Genomic DNA, 20,955 nt, shown 5'->3' on the forward strand with positions numbered 1-20,955 from the left:
CATCAGGTAAGTAACAACATTTGGACAGCAAGTCAATATGACTATGAAAGGTCTCCAATAATGAGCAAACTCAGACCAATACACTGTTTGAGTATTTGGCCTTCCTATTGACAAAGGTTGCTTTCAATCACACTGTATCTATTACCATATCAATCATCACTCTAAATGAATACAACATTATCATTGACGAAGACATCACTTAAGCAGAGAAACCACAGGTTCTATAAAAGCAAATAATGAAACTTAGGTTGATCACAGCATGAAAATTAGATCTAATCCTTAATAATTCCTGTTTGGTAAAACGAACAAATTGAAGTTAAAAATGTTAACTCTATTTCTCACTAAGGATCTTGAAAGATATAGAAATTGATATCACATGCTTAATTATTAAAGATAATGCAATCCAATACTTTGTTTGCTACACAAATTAAGATATGGAATTGAACTGATGAAAATGATTTACGTGCAGGATTAAAATATTGGCAGCTTTATAGAGTGAAATGTCACTATTCTGCTGTACCTTCAAGTTTTACATTTCCTCCTTTGAATCCCTGTCAGCCTTCATGAACACTAGAGAGTTTAATCAATGCTTGCAGTAGCCATAACATAACACTGAATATTTTACCTGTGTAATAATCAAACTGCTGTTTAGCATGAGTCATAAGAAGAAAATGTCAAAGATATAGTCATATATATATATGCATATAAACATATATATATATTAAGTTTACAATTTAAATCATACAGAACCTAAGAAAGAAAATCTAACACATTTCATTGGTTCTTATCTCTCCATGAAACAAATCTATATTTTACAACAGCTGAATGTACCCTAAAGCAATCAGCTTGTATTTTGGATGACTCAGAGGTCATAAAACTTAGTCTTATGCGTTGCTACACATGAAATGATTTTTAATTTATATGATACAAAATACTCGTGAAACATTTTATTTTCTTGATGTTCTTCCAAAGCCTGGAATTCAGATTGCAGTTTTGTTACATTTACTGAGAAGTGTCAATTAAAAAGTAAGGCACCTATGAAGCTAGGAATGGATCAAATCCTGGTATACTGGCAGTCTGCTCTATTTTTAGATTTTTTTTAAGCATAACTAAAATTCCAGGGATTCAGGAAGTAAAGTCAAGTTTAGGAAATTAAAAACACAAAAATTCATGTCAATTTTTTTCAAAATGTGTCTAACCTAGAAATTTGCTGCAAAGTTTGAGCACAAAGAAAATAATGCAATAAGTATAAACACGTATTTAGAAAGGAAAGAAGGGAATTTTAGGATAATTTTAGGGTCACAAAACAGAGAAGAAAGGCTAAAGAAAAGACTGAGCTGCTGGGTTGAATGATCTTTCTTTTTTCAATATTCACTTCTAACTGCATATATTTAACTAATTTTTACTAGATTGAACTGTACTTGAAATAGCATATGTTTAATAAGGTTCAGTTAGCATTCTTTCCTTTATTTGACACACAATGATTAATTTTTGTACCATCTACGATAGATTTATACAGGAAGAGAATCTGGACCAAAGTATAAAATAATCCCGTAACTTTTAAAATTACAACCCATTTCAAGGATTCCTAAGGGAAGAAATCTTATTTTGTTTTAAAATGGCATTTGTATTTAGAATTTCACTACAATTTTCTTTATTTGAATAGTTTGATACATCAATATAGTGCCATAAATAAATTGTGTCATACATTTATGTGAATGAATGTTTGTGTGTGAAAATATAAGAAACTTTGATAGAGAAAATGATATAATATTCCTTCAGCACTAGACTGTTGCATGACTATCTGATTAATCATTTAAGTAGAATTTTATGTAGTTGTATTCTATAGATAGAGCATACTTTAATAATGTACAGAAACCTTGGTCCGCATTGTCCATCCCCATCACTACTACAACACTCAGCAGGAAAACCTGATTTCCAGCATGTGTATCCAGTAATATCAGATGCTTAATCCACCTGTGTGAGATAGCCAATTTCAGAGCATTTGTTGCTGGAAGTGGTTAATTCACTCTCTATGTCTGATCACATACACAGTGGTGGTTCTGTAATATAAAAATATGCAGCATTTCAAAAAGTGTTCATTAAACTAACCTCCGTGGTGAAAGTAATTTACATTTACTGTTCTTCAGGCCATAGCAGACGCCACCGTTTTAGGCAAACAAATTGAAAACTAGAATTTTTACCCCAACTTGATCTTCATTTTTCTCACAGCCAGCATTCATCAGGACTAGAAGGACAAGAGCAGGAATTTCTCTATAGCATGCTGTTCCCTGTCTTTTACAACAATAAACAATGTAACCATGTGACCAGTATCCTGAATGCTTTCCCTCCTACCACCACAATTACACATGAGCATACATGCTAGTAATGGACAACCTTCAGAAGTTCCGAGTTTGGGTTCTGATTACAGAAGCATCTGACAAGTCTTGATATGACTCCAAAGCACATTCAAGCTATGGAGAGACTATCTATCCAGGATCAGTTATTGGATAAATTGTATTGGGAAAGGAGTTGAAAGAAAGAATCCCTCATGGAAAGTGAATATTATCTCAACAATGGGAAGCCATCCACTGTCCTGTATGGTGCCAGATACTATATGTGAATCATGTAGCCTCGTGGCCTCCTGTCTTTCTTCCAGAGTGGATGGACAATAAGGAATCATTTGTTTTCCCTATAACTTGGGTAGGGCTGAAGCAGGGATTTTGAGAGCAATGAACAAGATTTTAAAACAGTGCTGCCTGGCAGCAACCCTTGCTGAAGTTTGCTGCTGTGGCATCATCCCCTAAAGCTCATGACAATGACCAATGACATAGGATAATTGTCCTTTAGAGCAGTGTTTTTCAAAGTGGTTCATGGATCCACACTGAGAAACCTGATGACTGGCTGCTCCTGTTTGTTTATTTATCAGCTCTGCAGCCATGGAACCTCACGGCTCCCATTGGCTCCAGGTCACTGTTTGCAGCCAAGGGGAGCCGCAGGAAGAAGTGCCCAGAGCCCCCCCCCCCCCCACACACTTCCCATGGCTTTCCTTGGTTGCAAACGGCAAACTAGAGCCAATGGGAGCTGCAAGTCTCTATGGTTAAAAAGTTGGTAAATAAACAAACAGGAGTGACCAATTAGCAGGTTTCTCAGTGTGGATCTGCAGACCACTTTGAGAAACACTGTTTTAGAAAGAACTGTTTATTGTGCAATACAGAGAGGTGAATTCATGCAGTTTCTATAATTTCTATAGCCTTGGCAACATGGGCATTTCTATCAACTGCAAATATTTGGAGATGCCAGCAATATCTCAGCTGCAAGAGATGAATACTCTGCATGCACCTGAATGCAGGTACAAATCATGCAAGTATTCAGATTTTCTCCCACTGTTCATTATGCAGGAACAAAGTAAACAAAGATGAAGCTTCAAGGTTACAGCTGAGACCATACTTGGTCCTTCTCTCATGTTTTTGCGCTTCAGAACTCAATGTGCAGCCACACCAGTCTGATTTAAAGACTGTATGTCATCCTAATCTCCAAATCTTTTGTTTTCATCAGTTTGGGTTACAAACAGAACTTAAAACATTTTCTATCTAATTTATTAGAAATGGAGTGTTGGTGCATAGTTCAAGGTAACTGAAAAGCTTTATTGTACTAGCAGTAACCTTGCATTATGTCTTCATTGTATTATGAAGGACTTAATTTGAGGAGGAGATATTGTGAACTCTTCTATTTTTTTCTGTCTTAAAGATCCATAATCAGACAAAAAGTGAGAACCTTCAATGAATGGCCTTTCAGAGACTGTGAGAATAAGAGCAGAAGCCAAACTCCTAACTTAATGGAGTACATTTTGAGTGCACTGCACAATGGATTAGGTGTACTTTTATATTAACAATACAGGGAGCCGAGCAGCTATTGTTCTCATAGCACGCTGAATATTTATTCCTATTTGTCTAGAGGTTTTTATTACAGTATGTCATTATTACTACACATTTTCACAGCTGCTTATCAAATAAAAGAAGGAAAGATCTATTGAATGAATCCCCCTGAATCAACTTTATAAGGGCCATATCTAGTCATCAGTCCCAATGTGAAACTCTCCTTTGAAATGCAAGACCAAGCGATAGCATATATGATAACTAAGAGGAAGGAACCAAAAACTTCCACTGTTTTCATTTTTATGGGGCTGTTAAATGGAAACTAAAACCACCATTTTTTGTTGCTGGGTCCATGAACCTCACTGCTATAGGTGCAAAACAAAGAGGAAGCCGCTTTGCTGTCAAAAGGAACAATATATTTAAATAGCACCGAAAGCATGAAAATAGCTGGCTACAATCCCAGAATCTATAAATGGCACAAACTTGCTCATCATAACTTCACAGATAATGACAACATCATCAAGAAATTAAAACAGAAAAAAAAGAAAAGGAATAAATGCACTGGATCTTGGGAATGAAAGGATGAGCTTTTCAAGTGCTTTCTGCCTGTATGTCCACACTGCAAGACAAAGTTGAATTAAGATATGTAACTTCAGCTATATTACTTGCGTAGCAGTAGTCAAAGTAGCTTAACTTGGCTTTTGGTTCTGTCTACACAGCAGGAAGTCAAAGAAAGAACACTCTCCTTTCGACTTCCCTTATTCCTGGTGAAATGAAAGTTACCAGCGTCAACAGATGTGTCCCCCTTAGTTCGAATTAGCTATCTTAACTCAATCGCTAATTCGAACCCTGGAAGATCAACAGCAGCAGCTTCAATCTTCCTTTGCAGTGCAGACTTAACCTGCTCAAGATAGACAAAACTGCAAGAATGGAAAAGTAGCAACAGGAACTAACAGGACTGAGGGTCCAGAAACTTAATGATTCAAAGCAAAGAAAGAAGAGAAGAGACCACAAAACAGCCAGCTGAAGAAATTAGCATTTATTGAAGCAGGTTCTTAAATATTATGAGATTGGTGAAACACGGTGTTTATAATTTGACTTCAGCATGATGAATACAGTCTGTGATTTATACAAACTAAACTTTTCACTTAGCACAGAAGTTATGACATCTCCTTCCTTCCCTTTTCTATATAAATCCCTGTGACTTTTAAACAAAACCAGAAATAGCATCAATACTGTCAAGATTCTTTTTTAAACTTTCTTTTTCCTGGGCTTAGCAATACAGAACCACAGGAGACTCCTGATTATCCAAATCACATACAAAATATGTTCAAAACCAGAAGCAAAACCTAGCCCCAGATTCCAGCGGATCAGCCTTCAAATCCACACAGCCTCTCTGACCTCAAATACATGTAGAGACCATATTGACTCGTCAGATGCTGTCTTAGAAACTTGACTGACTGATTACAGAAGACAGCCCTAACTCTCACTTTTACAGAGTTTATTTCTTCCACACTTGTTCACATTGATTAGAAACTTGCTCCATAAGTGCCTTTAATTTCAGTGGAGTTGCTTACAGAGTAAGGTACCAATAAGGATGGCAAATTCTGGTCATAAGTATGTATAAAGAAACAATGCTTCAGGGACCTTAACAGGCAGACTGCTTGCCTGAAATAACACCACCAAGTCAGCAGGTCTTGATCCTGATGCTAAAGGGTTAATTGGGTATTGCTGATTCCCTAAAGCAGAGGATCATTGACCTATCAAGATAATAGCAAGGTGAAAATACCATTCTAGTGAGACAGCATCTAGGGTCCAAGCTAAAGAGTCTTAAGGAGAGAGGGGAACCCTAAGAGCAGCTAACCCAGGGTGTGTCTAGACTACAGCATGGTCGAAAAAACTTCCCCTGCATCTAGACTGCTGCTGCATTCTTTCAAAAGTAAATCGAAAGAATGCGGCAGTTTTTTCTACCATGAAAAACCTTGCTTTACGAGGAATAACGCCTTTTTTCAAAAGTGCTCTGTAATGCAAAAAAGGTGCTATGTAATGCAAACTGTGCTTTATCGAAAGAGAGCATCCAGACCGCCTGTGTGCTCTTTCGAAAAAGCGGCTTGCTTTTTCGAAAGTACTGGTTGTAGTCTAGACGCTCTTGTTCAAAAAAGGCTTTTTCGAAAGTATCTTTCAAAAAAGGCTTGTAGTCAAGACGTAGCACCAGGAAATAAGCTGACGTTATCTGAGTGTTACATTCCCTTATTAATAAATACATAACTACTGAGGGTAACTCTAAACAATATGGTGACTTTGCTTGAAAATCCCTATATCATAAACACTTGATTTCAGAGAACATACCAATATTTACTACAACCCTTTTTCATGACCTATTAGACAAGGAGATTTTTGGATGAGACATAAACCTGAGTCATACCCACTTGTAGTCATTACATTCTCAGGGAAACATCTGCTCTCTGTGCCAGGGGCTATGACACTGCTTTTTTCTCACTAGGAAATAACCCCGAGCCAGGAAGAAAGCCTATGCAGACCCTTGGAACCACCAGGATAGTGCAACATGTCCATCCTACCATAATTAGTCAGTCCTATGGCATTGTTTAAATAAAACCAGGGTGTAAAATGAGTAAATATAAACCCCTGTTAAAATTAGTACAAATCCCCAGAGGTTTATAGATGTGCAGAAGAAAACTTCCATCTGTTTGTGAGTAAAACATTTCTAAGTCTGATCCTCAGTATAATGTTAAAGGACAGCAACAACTTTAAAAACAGAAAAGTGAATTGAGGGTCTATGATGTTTTGAAATAAGTCCACATATAGATGAATGAGTGTGACCGGGAGAAATTTTATTTTTGGACTAGCTTACTGAAGCAAGCCCTGATTCTCTGGCCTGGCCAAACTGTGCTCAGCATGAGACTAGAGGGAATGGCTGGGGCTCGAGGAAGCTTGTTTTGTATCATATTTGTGGCCCCTGAAGCTGGAGCCAGCAGGGAACAGTTTTATCCGCAGGTTGATTTGAGTGGCCTCAGAGTAGCTTTAATTGGAACCTGATTCTGTGTGGCTCTAGGAGGGGGCTGTTCCGAATACTGGGGCTCAGCAAAGCACAATGGCACACGCAACATGCATGCTCCTTTTGCTGGGATTTGGGGAGAGGCTGGTGTAAAACAAAGCAATGCAGAAGAACTGGAGGAGGGCTAAGAATATGATGTAGCATGATCAATCCATTCCCCTTTAATTTTTGGGTCAGTCAATGACTGAGTTATTGAAGATGTGGGTTGTAAGAGCAGTGAAAGTGGGCAGCTTGGATTGTGTACTAAAGTACTTTGAAATGTATATGTTTCTCCTGTTAACATTTTTAATGAAGACTTAATACAGGATATAAATACCTTCTATAAAGCAATCAGCATAATGTCAGGTACCAACTGAGAAAGCTAGAAATCTATTTCTTGCCAGTTGCCATTTGTGTGAAAGTGGTGCTAATGCAATGCCCTAACAGCAGTGCACTGCCATTAGGCGTATAAAGACTGCAAATATCTCCCAGGACATTGATCCACTTAAAGTGAAAAAACCCCTCAATGTTCCAGTGTCAGTTTGACCAAGCCACACAATCCTTCAACTTTTTAAGAGGAGCAGTTTAGGGACCTTTAATTCTCTTTACCCCATTGGGAATGATGGCTTCCTGCCAAAGAGGAACAAGTTCTTAGTATTGTATTAAGCCTCTGCTTAGACTATATTCCTCCTACTGGAATTTGCTACCAGAGGCTTCAGCAGGATTTGAAAGCAAGAGCTGTAGGCCACAGATAGAAATTCAATATTTTTTGGGAAAAAAGATAAGCCCCAGGAGCATGTGTTTTACTGCTCTCTTCACTGTGGAGAGTGGCACTTGATGTGATCCTCACTGCAGAGCATGACACAATACATTTTAGAGCTGAAACTATTGGACTGTAGCTAGGTTTTGCTGTAGGGTCGAAATAGGTAGTGTTCTAGAATAAAAGAAAAATGTGAGGTTGTTGAGTCCCCACAAAGCAAACAAACTAATAAAATACAGAATAGCTAGAAGCATGCTACACACACATACACACATAACTTAATTCTGTTTAATGCCAATGTAAAAAAAAAACACTTTGCATTTCTGAGCATGGAATGGCTTCCTTATTACTAACCGATAAGCTGTATTAAGCCACCTCACCTGGGGCTTGCTATTCACCCTGTGCCAGCACATAAACCAAATACTCCAAAAAGCCCAAAGCCTGTTTATATAATTTCAAATTACATTTGAATTATAAGTATTTCTAATAATGTAACAACCAGGGTCAATTGAATCATATCATGTCATTCCAACTATATCTAAATAGTGCTAAAAGGTTTTAATAGAACCACACTTCCAGTTTAATGGTCATATTTCCAAGGAAAAGGATCCCACTTACACGTGCAGAAATGCACATTTTTGGCATAATTATTCTGATTGCACAAATTGTGTTTCTCCCTGCACCTATGATTATTTAAGGTGACACAATTAGGGTTCAATTCCTTTGAAAAAAGGAATGTTACAAGGAACATGTGGCTGCGTGAGAGGCTGCTCAAAGGTCCAAGGTTAAATAAATCCTGTGTTCTACATGGAAAAGAGAGGAAGGAACTTAGCATTATACAATCATTTAAGGCATGCAAAAGAGTGCCGAGAAACAGGAGAATGAGTTCATGTTAGCCAAAGGGTCTGGGGATACTAAAGATGGCTTTAATACATATGGAAAACAGAGTGTGGGAGAGGAGTGCAGGAGCGGAGGCAGGGAAAAGAGCAAGGGAGAGAAAATAGGGGGGGTTATATTAAATGAAGAAAAGGATAAAGCTAATGATGACTCAAAAATAACTAGGTTACCAAACTCATTTAAAAACTTCACAAATATTTACACAAAGGTTTTTGAGGTATTTGTCCAGCTGTAACGATGACTAAGAGGGTAAAATAACAATCTACAAGTACTGGAAAGGAGTAAACACCCAAGAGAGAGAATAATTATTTAGCATAATGCAAGAGAGCAGAATTTAACCAGAAAGATGATGATATTAAAAGCTGAAAAGGTTAGACTGACTGTACAGGAAATCATCTTGAGAGTGACACCTCTTAGTTTGTGGAATAAATCCCATGGGAAAGTGCCTGTCCCATGGCTCATTTAAAAGCCCTAGTCTTTGGTCCTGTGGCTGTTCTAAATCACACCAGAACCATTTCAGTTCCCAGATCACAAGAGTAGAAAAGTGGTTAAAAAACCACAATTCCCCCTATCTCGAGTTTGAAGCTCTGGATTGAATCCAATATTTGAACTGTGATCTCCTGCCTTTTACAACATCTACTAAACTATGCAGCTGAATCCAAAGTTTCTGGAAGCATTCTTTGTAGATGGAACATTATCCACTTGCCTTTCGATGCCAGATTTCCATTCTGTTTTAACATTTAATTATGCTAGAAATTATTTTGAGCATTTGTGGGTTTTAAAGTGCTTGATTTGTACCAAAAATTGTATTTATCACAATGTTTTCAAGACATCTTTCTACATGCTTTGCCCTCATTTACAACAGAGAAAAGGCATACTTATATTTTTCTCTTGATAAATGTTTTTATTAGCTTCATAACACACTCAAAAGTTGTTGGAAATGGAAAAAATCAAACCAGTTATAATGGATTATAACAAAGCTAACCTAAACTAATAGGAACATCTGCCTATCTGAAGCTATCCTTCACCTTCAGAAGCAATTTATCACCTAAAAAAACTTAATGCCAAATGTATCCATCAGATAGTTGCATTTAGATGGAACCATGAAAGTCCCACATGTTTACCTTTAAAGGGGGCCAGCAACACAATCAACATAATTAATTTATTTGACTTTATTATAAAAGTTTTACATTATAGTCTTTACTTAATCTTCTATTAATGGCATGCAAGACAGCTTCCTAAATTTAGCCAAGTGTATTGATGACTGGGTTCCATCTGTGGGGTCATGTTCCCCTCCCTCCCTCTGGAAGTTAAAATTGCAGTTTGTGGCTCTGGCAATGGGATAATCTTCAATTTTGGACCTCCTAATTGTCAATTCCGTGCCCAAGAGGTTGTTGATTGTACTATTTGGGGACATGAAGGAATTTGTTCTCTACAGTACATTCACCCAGCAGTGGGCATTTGTATTATTATTCCTGGTTTTCATCTAGTACATTTAATAGGGCTCAAATAGTCTGGTTTTTCAAAAGGTCATTTTGATTATATTTTAGTTTGTGAGGTCACCTATGCTGATATGCAGCTGGTTTGGAAAGATTTTTGTCTTTATTAACTACAGTGGGCAGTAGTTCAAAACATGGGTGCAAGTTTGAGTATGTCCATGTGGGTGAGGCATAGGAAGTGGAGAACACGACTTAAGATCCAGTTCAGATGTACCACAATTTCCTTTTGGAGCTCCCATTTGGAGGTTGAAGTTAGAGGACTACTAATACATCTTTGACACCACTGGTGGGGGAACTTTGATGGAGTTAAATATAACCACTGGGACTAGAAAACCAGGCTAATTTGTTTTTAAGTAAAAATAGTTGCAATCAGAGACAGCTTTACATTCAGTTTTCTGTCTGTGTCTCACCAAAGTCATTAGAAGCAGCAAGAGCAAAATTACTCATATAAAAAGATTTTTAAATGCAAAAGATTGGCAAGTGGTTCAGGGATTAAATACCTTTAATTTAGTGAATTTATCGTTAGTTAATTCAGCTGCAGGGGTGCCCATTAAAGAGATAACATCTACCAACAGTTCACAGTATATTCTCAGATGCCACAGTGCAAAGCCAATCATAATGGCAATGTTTTACACCAGCTGAATCTACCCCATGTGTACATAATTCTGGTGTTAAGCAACCAGTTTCAGGGGTTGATCCCGAGAAGCAAAAGAGAAATAGCTATAAAGTTCTGTCTAAAAAGCAGAAACAGCTCATAAACTGAGTATCTGAGGTGAGCAGTGGTTGAATCTCCACTTGACCACCGTAAACTTTATACCTACAGAGGTGCAAAAGTCTGCAATTTTAGTTTGTGAAAGTTAATATTTCTTCTCTTGGAATTGCTGCGGGGTTTTTTTTTTCAGTCTGAGAGACCAGCCACTTTTTGTCTAGTTTCAGGATAAACTGGACACAATTCATTGAGTTTCATGTGGTTCCTTCCCCAACCCTCAAACCAGGGATTAACTGAAGATTTCAAAACTCGGTCAAGATTTGGTAAACCTGGCCAGATTTTAAGGTTGGTAATCAAACCAAGCAGTGGCGTTATTGAAGGTCCAACTGGCACTTTTTAGAATTACTAGTCCCAAATTCACAAGTACTGCTGTAGAAAGTTTAAAGAGATTCAAGTAAAACTGGCTAAATGAAAAGAGCTCATAAACCAGAGCCAAACCAAACAATCATAAAAAGGCTCTATGCATATTTTGTCTAGATATTTTCTGATACTGTACATTTCCTGTTTTGACATCATTTTAACTGCCACCATACATCAGTCCAAAGTTATAACAATGCTGCAATAACCACTACAATATATCACTTTCATAGTAGTTCATTTGACTGAAAAATGCTTTTGGATTATTATTTCTGATAGAATTTTCTTTTTTAAAACAATAGATTTTAATGTATCATTATTGTTGTGAGCCAGATCCTTTATTATTTGCTCAAATAAAACTCCCAATGAAGTTAGCTTTGGGTATAAAGGACTACAAGCTTTGTCCTTTTACACATACAAATTGATTTCTAACTTTCATGAGTAAATGCAATTTAGTGGGGGCACTGAAAAAACCTTGCTGATATATAGAAAACAGAAGTTAAATAAGTTTGAAAATGAAGATACTTCATATTCATATGAACATTGTTTTATAGAGCCTAATAATGGCAATTGACTAAAATGGAGGGGAAAAAACCCTAGACAGTATTGACAACTGCCTGAGGAAAATTCTGATCCTTAAGATGGCAACATGACAAAACACAAACAGTAAGATTAAAAACACAGAAGGATCATTCAAATATTAGACCAAGGAAACAATAATCCAAGGGGTTAGAAATTTTATATCAGATTGTTTAATAAAATTTGGTTTCTAAGCAATCAGAATATTGTGCTGAACATCAACAGGAAAATGCCAAAAAGTCCTCTGGAAAAAAAATGCACTGAAAGAAAATTGAACACTGACCTAATGAGGAATATCAGCTTGGATGAAAGTAAAGAAGATGGCACTGGACTATAGAAACTGGACCACATTAAAGTTCAGCTTAGCAGATGACAAGATGAAGATGACAGCACAAGCAGCATCATAAAATTAAAGACATAATGCCATCTTGATTCTTTTAAACATTTATTTTTAAAAATTTCCAATTTCTAACAAAGAACTCTTTTGGTAATAATGGCCTCTTTTTTCTTTTCCTCTTTTGATGTGCACAAGATCATTTTACCAAAACAGAAACTAACTGTACAGGGGAAATAGTGAAACGGATGATAAAACACCCCCCAAAATAGAGATTTTTTTCTTGCTAACTTCTTCCAATCATGGTGTTATTTGAAAGTGCAGCAGATACAACTTTTTTGGCAGAAATGTCACCTTCAACTTTTTGTTGTCCCTTAAAAATAAGATTAATTGGCATCTACATGGCATCAATGGGTCTAACGAATGCATTCTCAGTACATATACTATGATACATTTAAAGCAGCAAAAGTAAATGCAGTAATGTCTGAGAAAATGGCAAGCATTCTGGCTGTTTAAAATTTAGAATGATAAATTATTCTAGCTGAAGCAAATGGGAAAATTGCTAGTGCCACCTATCAGTGAAAATGGAGAACTCCAAATGATTCTTGATAGTTTCCACATTCCTAAAGAAGGCTTTGGAATGAAGAGAAGAGCCATAATTATAGTTCTATTGTTTGTTTATATTGCTTTGAGATTAAATATTTGCAAGCTCAGGCATTTTATGTTGGACCTGGTTTTTTTAAGGAAAAACTTAAAAAACAACAAATAGACTAGTAGCACCTTAAAGACTAATAAAACATGTGGATGGTATCATGCGCTTTCGTGGGCACAGCCCACTTCTTCAGATGACAGGAGTGTTAGAAGTCCAGATCCAAGAATAAATAAGGGAAGGAGGGAGGGGTGGGAAGAAGGAAAAAAAAAAGAGAAAGAAAAGAAGAGAGGAAAAAAAGGAGAGGACTTTGTTGAGCATTTAAATCCAGTACCTTAATATCAAAGAATTGAAGAAAGATGGGAATTTGAACACTGAATTAAGATGTAACAGGATGAAATAGGCCCTGATCCTGCAAGCACTTCTGGTCATACTTAATACCTGACACATGAATAGCCCATCAATGAAGGCATGTGCATATAGATGAACACATGCACAAATGTGGGCTGGCTCAGGACCTTAATGTTTTGCCTCAGTAATGACTGTACTATTGGGCCTACAGAATGTGCTCTAATATTAGCTCAACAGCTACTGCTCTTGAGAAATCAGATAGCTTAATTACGACATGACTTAGAAAATTTACCTCACACCAACTAGCCCAGGCACTAAACATGCTCATCATAGTGTAAAGGACCTGCACCACCATGAACTTTTATCCCAAGGTTATGACCCTGATATATGAAAAAATAAAACTTCTGCTGTTTACTACATAATGTATTTAATTGTAACATTGTTATTAATGGTGTAATTCATTAGTAATATAACTTAGTATGTGACAGTGCTTTTGTTATACTTTTTCTACTTTCTTAGCTTCATTCCCTTTTTTTTCCTTATATTTCCAATAAGCACCTGTAGTGATATACTGCTGTGATATAGTTAGCATTTTTATCCCCATTTTCACATATTCTCCTTTGCCTGTGTCCTCTCACTCAATATTACTTTTATATTGTGTTCCCTCAATCTCTCCCTTGCTCCCACACATCGGCTCACACTGCCATCCAGTCTCCATGTCTCCACCTCCATTCACAGACATGCCCTTCCAACCCAAGTTATAGTACTCATTTATTATGTGAGAAGTCTCTTACAGCTAGGGTTGTCTTCTTTCTAATTTCTGGTAACTGGATCCCAAAGGCACTGTCTCCATTTCAACTCTTCCTCCAAGACCCTGCCTCTTTTGCTTGCTCCTTTTCCTCCCCACGTTGCTTGTTGAGTCATGTCAAGGAGCTTGCCTATAAGTAGGAGACCACTCCAGCTGAGCAGGGGCTGGCATAGACTAATGGCTCAACACCTCCCTCCTCACCTCCCTGCAGTGATGGAACTTTTCATTTGGGTGTCTGAGTTGCCGGGGCCCCTTTTTGACCAGATTTCCTTGTTGAATCTTGGGTATCTGCAATCTAAATGACACGCAGACACAGAAGCCAAAATCTGGACTGTCTGGATAAACCCATATAGGTGGCAACTTACCTAATTTGACTTCCCCTTAGAGAAAGACTTAATAACTGAAGCATGCTGCTCCTCACCCCTTCAATCCTTCCTAAAGAAACTACACCTTTTGTTGATCTTTCCTTCCTCTTCCTTAAACAAGCAGCAGCAGTAGCTGCTCTGCTCCATGGCCTCTCCATTTTAGTTAAAAGGGTAGTCATGTTAGCCTTGCCCCTTTCTGCCTGGGTTACTGTGCTCTCTACCATCCAATACTGCAGAGAATTCTCCAGTAGTGTTACAACCTAATTGAACCCATTTTACATTTCCCCAAACCCCAAGCAAGTGGATTTCTCAAGCCAGGGGATACACAGTGAGACATGTTTTTATCACCAAACCATTTCTATTGAAATATGTTCAGGACAAGTTTGTAGCTCTGCATATTTAGTTTAGGGTTGTGGTTTTTTTCTTTAAGCACTATAGTGGCATACTAGGTGCCAGCTCATGCCAAGGCCCATCGGCCTCAACTGAATAGTGACAAATGCTTGGGGGGAAACCAGTTTGGCTCACCTGTGTGCTAGTGTTGTTAAAACAGATATGAGATTTATAAAACTGTGTTCAATGGTTTGACTTTATGAACTACTTGCAAGTTGCTGCTCACATTAATCTCATCTATATCCCATGTTATAAGGTAATAGTCAAGTGTTTGCTTTGTAACTATGAAAGTCTTTGCGGTGATATTTTAAATCATCAGTTAGGCGAGAAGCCTTATAGGTGTGAAAGATTAGACTGCCACAGAAGATGTTGGCTCCTGTCCAACAGATAAAGGCCGATAGACACAAGACAAACCACATAAGAACATAAGAACGGTCATACTGGGTCAGACCAAAGGTCCATCTAGCCCAGTATCCTGTCTGCTGACAGTGGCCAATACCAGACACTCCAGAGGGAGGGATCACAACAGGTAATCTTCACGTGATCCCTCCCTTGTCTTCTACGTCCAGAGAAACGGAGACTAGGGACACCATTCCTACCCGTCCTGGCTAATAGCCATTGATGGACCTAATCTCCATGAATTTAGCTAGCTCTTTTTTGAACCCTGTTAAAGTTCAAGACTTCACCCGATCCTCTGGCAAGGAGTTCCACAGGATGACTGTGTGCTGAGGCTATGTCTACTTCTTGGCAAAAAAATATGGATCAGCAGAAAATATGGTAATGAGAGCACAACTCATGCAAATCCCTCATTTGCATATTTTGCCGAGAAAACTTGTAGTGTAGACAGCCTCAGTGAAGAAAACCTTCCTTTTGTTTGTTTTAAACCTGCTGCCTATTAAGCACTATACTGGCATACTAGGTCTGTTTAACACAGCAACATCAGAGGACAAAAGACTTTCTTGAATGCTCCCTAAAAACCTATGAAGAGGACATTTGTATTTAAACTCATCCAATCAACTTGAACTCTGGAAAAAAAGCATAAAAATTCCCAGACAAGAACAAACTGCATCTTTGTGCTGTTTGTATTCACAGGGGCAAAAATTACTAAGAATAAGGAAAATATTCCCAGTGTTTGTCCTGGGTTAGTCCTTAATGACATATAAAGCTTGCTTATTACAGTAGCTTCTATAAACGTTTGGTACCTAAGACTGTATTTCATTTGAGTGTGTATCTTTATCTGCTTTAACTTTCTAAATATTTGTAATTTATTTTTATTAGTTAATAAATCTGCAGTTAGTTTATTATAGGACCAGCTACAAACACCTTTGGGGTCAGAAGTGCATTTTCCTGGGATAAGTGACTGGTCCTTTTGGACTGGAGGTAACCTGAATACTGTTATGATTTTTGACATAAGGGACCATCTACGACAAAGGCAAGCTTGCCTGGGTGACAAAATAGATCAAAATACCCAAAGGGACTGTCTTTGACTCCATGTTAAGGCTGTTTGAGTGCTTGAGAAGTTCATATTTGATAATTGGTTGATGAAATATAAGTGCAGAACTCACAACTAGTTTGTGGTTTGTATCCTGGATCTTAACAGCTTGCCCTGAGTTTGGCATTCATGCTCTTTAGCCACTCTACACGAATACATAGGAAAGCCTTATTTAGAGCTGTAAATACCTTTGACAAACTCTGAAACAAATTGACTGAATCCACCACAAAAAGCTCAATCCAGACTGAAACTCCTACCAAGCTGTATACCCCAATAAAAGCTTGAATTCTTCTCTTCCTTCTCCACAGCCTAAGTAAATAGATAAGCTTTGTAAAGTACCTTAAAGATCAACAGAACTAGACTACTGTAGTTTGGACCAACGTGATCAGTAAGTATAAGTCCTTATGGTGCATAATCTACTGCCAGTTGCCTCTGCAAATGTATGTCTCCAGCTTCCATTGTGGTAAGGATAGAAGCAGTCTCTCATGTAGACTGTTCCCAGGCCATCTAGGGCTTTACAGGTAAAAACCGTATCTTAATTCCATCTGAATTATGGGTAGTCACATATATAGCATAGCACAGGTTTAAGGTAAAAAGGAATGGATTATTGTTGTGGGGTCGTTATTAGAACAAAATGTTGAATGTCATGTCATTATCTTCTTCTACTCAGTCACTTCTTCTCCTCAGCTTCCAGGCTTGGGATCCTTAAATTATGGGTTTGACACTCACCAGCACAAGCTAGGAGAAAGCATGGTCTTTTACTCCCCTTCCTTGGAAATTTCTCTCTGGCAGAGTTTATGCTCCGTGCTTGGAGAGTCAGGTCTTGTTTCAGGAGCAAGGCCAATGAAATAGGGAAGCCAGAAAGCAGCCCTCTCAATAGCACACATCCCCGTAGGAAATTGTCAGAAGAGTTATTCTTGATCCATGCAACAATTAACTCACCACCTTTTAACTCTGTTTTGTGGGATACTTGTATGAGGGGCTTGAGGCAGCATCGGTTCCCCAGAAACCAGGCTGCCAGGAGATGGTGACGTTGCCTCATTGAAGGAAAGACCCCTTACGTGGCTGCCTCCTGATCCATAGGGATGGAGGTTGGGCTTCATGGGTTTTGCAGATTGTCCATCCCCTTACCTGCACCCTTTCCTCTTGCAAAGAAATGGAATTCCTACCTTTCAAGGGAGGATGTGAAGGAAGGATGGAGTTTCCAATAGTCTTTATTTTCTTATATTTTTGGTGAAGGAGATAATTAAGCCCTATTAATGAGCACTTTGAGTTTAATTCCATGTAAAATATACTGAATATTTACTTGAGTTTTTTTTTAAATTTTGGAATACTAAATAATGGTACTGGCAGGAGCAAAAGCGGTCTGCACTACTCCATGTTATTTAAGCTCGTCATTCTTTTCTAATTATTTCAGCTGGGGGCAGGACCACCAAAGCAAACGTAATTTGCATTTTCTAAGAGCATATCAGTCGATGAATATTTTCCTGATGAAAGCTTATATAAGAGATTAGCATTAAATTGGCTATGGCCAATTCTGGAACAATTCTGTGCTCTTCCCACTATCCCATGTACAGTCAACATGTATCTTCTGAATTGTTGATGGCCCTATTATAGATAGAGGCACCCTGCTTAGTGCAGCTGCAGTTGAGTGCTTCACCTTTTAATAGAGGAAGCTAGACAAGACTCTAAGATTATACACTGACCCCGTAACTTAAATCTCTAAGGATAAAGCTGACCAGACAAGCAGTTTGGATGATCTATTCAAAGTGGCTGAATACTTTCCCTTTTGTGCAAAATAAATGTGCCTGGATCTCCCGCTTCCCCTAATCCTCCAGGAGTCTCATCTGACTCCCCACTCCTCCCAAAAGAGAAAAAATATTTAACCTCTGGTTAGTGTGAGAAAAAACAGTCTTGTATACTCACATTTATCAATCACACATACAAAAACATTCTCATATACATCAATCACACACTGCTGTAGAGTTTGTGAATGTAAGTGTCTCTGTGATGTATTTGTCTGAAGAACTTGAGAACTTCACCCATGCTAGTTGCTTGACATAAAGTGTGTTAAGAGGAGTATCCCTGAGAGAGATCAAGTCCTCTCCACACTTAGAAAGCCTTTTTCCCTTTTCTCTGTTCTTTTTACTCCTCCTCTTCTCATATTTCTGTGTATTTCTCTCCTGTTTCACTCTGCAGCAATGGTACTGAATGCAAATGAGATAATACTAACCTGTCAAACAGACTAATAATTTGCTGGGTACTTTTAACAGGTACTACACAGAGTAGATAAAATTTTCAGCGCTAATACTAGTATGCCAGATTTGTTCAGGTACTTTGGTAGAAGCCATGGTTAGAATGGATATTTCAATTCTAGTCTATTTGAATACACAATGTAAAAGACTGTAGTGCCTGTCTAGAATATATCAGTCCTATTTTGTTACATGTCTTTGACTAATATATTTACACAGAAATTATGCTCTATTTTCACAGAAAATATGAACATTTAATAAAACCACGCTATATTAGAGAACATAAAAAACAGACTTTGTAAAATACTCAACATTTTTATTTTATTTGAACAATAAATGTTTAAGTTGTCAGTACAGTTGAAACACAGGCAGTAGTAAGGAAAATACAATTTGTATAAAATCTTATATCTACATTTTAGAAGGAGAAAATCTAAAGGATTTGCAAAGATTAGCACTTTATTACTACCCCTTAGGTATTGAATTTCATGTAGAATTAATCTAACCAGACAATGAATCATTTTAATAATAAAATCACTCATAAATCCTATACTAAATAAACATATCTGTTTCAAAGTTTAACTAGAAATTCTTTCATTTTTATGCAAAGTTTAAAATAAATTAATAACAATCTTGCAACATTTCTAACTACAAACAACTTATCGTCTGATCCGATAGACTTTTTTCTAGTAGTAACAAAATTTCATAGAATTCCATTTCTTCATTGGCCTATTAGTCATTCTTGCCTGTCTAATTATGACATTAAATCTATACAATCATTATTAATCACTGGTCATTATCCTTTTCTCTATAAATTCCGGGTGGTGTTTCATATTACACACAGATTTGAACTTGGTTACTATACACAACTACAGTTGCACTTACCTCAGAAAATCTATTTTAAGAACCCAATTATGGGACAATTCAGAAAGAGAGTCTTCACATAAATTCAGCAGCCAAATCCATCAACCCCTATATATCTTATACGGTCCATTGGATGACGGTTAAAAAATAAAGTGATGTCAGGAAGGGTATGACACATTGAACTCAGGACTTAAATCACTTCGGCTCTCTAGCATCTTTGTTGAATGAATTGAACTTGGATAAGCTCCTGTTCAAGAAACACAGTCAATTATTATAGATGTTTTCCAGTTATAAAAGTATTCCAATATATACTGTAATGATTGAAAAATTTAACAAACTTGTCAGAATAGGAATTTTGCCTCAGCAGGAACTGCAGGATTGGGTCAAATATTGAGTTATGGAATTAAATGTTTAAAAATTAAATTAACAATATTATAATATTCACAGATGTAAAGACAGAACATTCTAGTAGCTAAGTGTCTTACTTAACTATCAGACTATACAATTTATTATTACATATAAGCATGTTATTCTTATTCTCCTGCATTAGAAGGCAAAGGCATTTTCATAAGGCAAATGAAACATAAGACACAGGTGCAGATTTTAAAGTAGCAGGCTGAAACTTTATTAACAATTCAATGGGTAGAGTGGTAGAAGTAGACAGCATCACATTCCTCCCCATAAATACTAAGTTTTTATTGCAGAGGTGGGGAACATTTTTGGGTTGGGGGCCACTGACCCACAAAAAAATCAGCCCAGGGCCACACACAAGTGAGAAGCCAAAACCAAACCAAAACCAAAACAAATACTGAATTTCATGTAGAATTAATCTAACCAGACAATGAATCATTAATACCGATATGCCCCAACTGAAAAGGAGAAGATATTCCTCACATTCCCTCTGCACATCAGAGTCTGGGGAACCCCAGCTAGTAGATTTTGTGTGCTCCAGCACTTCTGGGGGATGGCAGGAAAGCTGGAGTAACAGTACAGGCTCCCCAATGATTGGGAGCAGGGAGCACTCAGCCTCAGGAGCTGGATCCAGGCAAGCTGGGTGCTGCAGCTGGCTCCCAGGCCTTAGGTTTCTCACCCCTGTTTTACTGGGTTGAATATAAAGTTAAATAGCATCAGGCCAGATGAGCAGGAAATCACAGAAGGCCCTCTTCAGACTAGCCCTTAGGATCCAGTTAATCTCTAAGACATCTTTTCTTTCCTCTTTGAGGAAGGATGAGAGTCCCTCTGGGTATGTCTACACTGCCACCCTAGTTCGAACTAGGGTGGCTAATGTAGGCATTCAAAGTTGCAAATGAAGCCCGAGATTTAAATATCCTGGGCTTCATTTGCATCTTGCCGGGCGCCGCCATTTTTAAATACCCGTTAGTGGCTACACGTGGCACGGAGTAGGTAGTTCGAATTAGGCTTTCTAATTCGAACTTCTGGTACATCTCGTAGAATTAGAGAGCCTAATTCAAACTACCTACTCGGTGCCGCGTGTAGCTGCGGGCACGGAGTCCGCACTAACGGGGATTTAAAAATGGCGGCGCCCAGCAAGATGCAAATGAAGCCCGGGATATTTAAATCCTGGGCTTCATTTGCAACTTTGAATGCCTTCATTAGTTCGAACTAGGGGGGCAGTGTAGACATATCCTCTGAGTGGTT

This window comes from Pelodiscus sinensis, chromosome 2, assembly GCF_052426305.1.
Source record: "Pelodiscus sinensis isolate ZL-2025 chromosome 2, ASM5242630v1, whole genome shotgun sequence".
NCBI classification, from domain to species: domain Eukaryota; kingdom Metazoa; phylum Chordata; order Testudines; family Trionychidae; genus Pelodiscus; species Pelodiscus sinensis.